This window comes from Conger conger, chromosome 4 (genome assembly GCF_963514075.1).
Source record: "Conger conger chromosome 4, fConCon1.1, whole genome shotgun sequence".
Classification (NCBI taxonomy): domain Eukaryota; kingdom Metazoa; phylum Chordata; class Actinopteri; order Anguilliformes; family Congridae; genus Conger; species Conger conger.
This window is the reverse complement of record NC_083763.1, coordinates 33,421,981-33,424,819: the sequence shown is the minus strand read 5'-3', so window position 1 is coordinate 33,424,819 and position 2,839 is coordinate 33,421,981. Positions and strand designations below refer to the sequence as shown.

General features: G+C 39.9%; 1 pseudogene; it reads left to right on the top strand.

Annotated features, from left to right (window-relative positions):
- Window positions 1-289: 289 nt before the first annotated feature.
- LOC133126601 (putative nuclease HARBI1) lies at window positions 290-1,313 on the top strand (annotated as a pseudogene).
- The last annotated feature ends 1,526 nt before the right edge of the window (window positions 1,314-2,839 follow it).

The window sequence follows — 2,839 nt, the reverse complement described above, 5'->3', positions numbered from 1 at the left end:
CCAGACGCCGTTTTTTCAAAAATTGAATCCAGATTTTTTTCTGCTATCCAGGATCACGTAATCCATCTTATTTTTAGCAGCAGAGAAATTCAGGCTTTTTGAATCCATGGTTCCTCCGCTTTGATGTAGCAAGCATCATTTTATAGGCCTTGGGTATGATTCCATTAATTGAACACAAGCCAAAGCAATTAAGCTAACAGGTGTGTTTGGGAAGACCAATTTACACAGCCATATGTATATTCAGCCTTTCTCAGAGGACTCAGAGAGAAGGTCACAGAGAGGCAGTGACATGGCAGGTGTTGTCCATCGCCACCACAGGAGAAGATACCGTCAAAGGGTGTATGTTGAGCGTATAGATCCACTGCAGAAATATACCAATGAGGAGCTGTATGCTCGGTTTCGCTTCGGAAGAGCTGATATTCAGTATATTGTGGACCTTCTCAGGCCCAACCTCCAACGCAGAACCCAAAGGAGTCATGGTCTGTCTGTGGAGGAACAGGTCCTCATTGCTCTTCGCTTCTATGCGTGTGGGACTTTCTACCAAGTTGTGGATGATTACATGGGTGTGGAAAAATCAACTGTTTGTGATGTTCTGAAAAGTGTGTCAACTGCATTGGCCAGCCTGATTAATGAATTTGTTTCATTTCCGAAGGATGACCAGATCATCCAGGCCAAGCAGAATTTTTTTCTTTTGGGGAATATGCCCAATACTATTGGAGCAATCGACTGCACCCATGTGCACATACAAGCACCTCATGAGAATGAGTGGGAGTTTGTAAACCAAAAGGGGAGACAGCATCAACGTTCAACTTGTGGGCAACGCTGAGCTCCTCATCACAAACTGCTTGGTGAAGTGGCCTGGGTCTGTCCATGATGCGCGCATCCTGAGGGAGAGCACTCTATATAGAGAGCTCCAAACCAACCGACCAAATGGTATCATATTAGGAGACAGTGCCTACCCTCTTCTACCATGGCTGATGACCCCTTTTCTGGCTGCAAACACGCCTGAGCAGGCACGCTTCAACACTGCTCATTGCAAAACAAGATGCACCATTGAGCGCTTAAATGGAGTTCTGAAGAAGCGCTTTGCATGCCTTAACTACTTGAGAGTGGAACCACAGAAAGCATGCAACATAATACTTGCTTGCATTGTCCTACAGAACATCACGACCAGGCGCAAAGTCCCTCTCTGTGATGACATCCCTGATGCACCTGAGCCCATTGGAGACACTGACCAACCTCCGGCATTCTGTCAGAATGAGGGCCCGACTGGACGACCAATAAGAGATGCAATTGTTAGACACTATTTTTGATAAGTCCATGACTGATGATTGTGTCAGTGTGATTAATGTTTAATGAACAAAGACAGAATTTATTATTTGAGTTCAATATTGACAGCTGTTTGGGGGATTATTTTATGGGGCCACAATATTTATAATTTATAATTTGCTGTACTGAAAGGTTGCTAGCCTACATAGCCTACCTACTTTATGTACTTCCTGTTGAACAATTCAAGTGAAATTGATGAATAAATATAAATACTGTAAAATGCATGATATAAATGTTGTATTATTTAACTAACCAATTTTAGTTACCTAGTTTTATTACTGATATCCACCATGAATCCACCCTCCTGCTGGGATCAGTTTAATCCTGATTTTTGGGATCAAAATGATCCCAATCCTACCAAAAAGTTTTGAAAAACCCAAACTCAAGGTTTGATCCGGATCAACAACAAGATTGGATTACGTGATCCAATCCAATTTCTGAATCCTTTTTTTCTTTTGAAAACCCCATTTTCAAGATTTGATCCAATCCGATAGCCGTAATCCGATCAGATTACTTTTGAAAAACCGGCCTCAGAAGATTGTATAATAATTGCAATAAGAAGATCTAGTATAATAATATATTGATTGAGGTCCATTGATTGAAGTCTTTGTCAAATACCCAACCCCTAACAACTCAAACACATCCCACAATTTCACATTCCATTTATTATTCAAAAGCAGGCCTGCTCCTTATTTATAAATTTACAGAATAATAATACAACATTTTGAGAATGTATTTAGATGCTCACAAATTCATATGACTGAAAATGGCCTCTAGTGTGGAGTCATGCTTAGTCATCACAAAATAATTTTCTTGTTGTAAAACATCAACATTTGTTGGCATAAAGTCTCAAGACGTGGAGCATCTTTTTGTTTTTTGTGTTTATTTTGTTTTTCATTATTATCATTCATTTCTGGTTATTGTTTCCATTACAGTTATTGCATTCGTGACCCCCTGTGATGTCTGTGTCTGAATGTTTCTGAGCCAGAGTCACTCCCATGTCTGTGTGCTGCACTATTCAGGTGGTTTTGGTAGTTTCCGGGTTTTCAACATTTCTTCCAGCCTCACATTCCTTACTTCCGGCTTCTCACGCTAGTTAATGTTGTAAAGCACTATTCTTACTAACAACTACTAATTTAGATATTGTACAGTACTAATCATATTAATACACTTACTGTCTAACTAACAAACTAGCAGTCACTTAAATTGGGTAGTTCTCATAACTAATATTATCTCCTATTTTCCATGCTGTTCTATAGCTCCAACTTCCTATGCTATCCCTGATTATCCCTGATGCTTAGTTTCAGCGAAGTGTTTGCACTTGTCTCTTACTATCACTATATCTCCAACTCTATGCAAATGTCCACTCCCTAATCCGGTGCTGTATGTCTTACATGTGGGTCTATGTGCATCCAGTCCGTTTGTTTGCCTAGCCCCTTTGATTTGATTTTGGATCTGATTCTTAGATATTCATTGTAAAATAATTTTTGACCGGGCTGCCAACATTTTT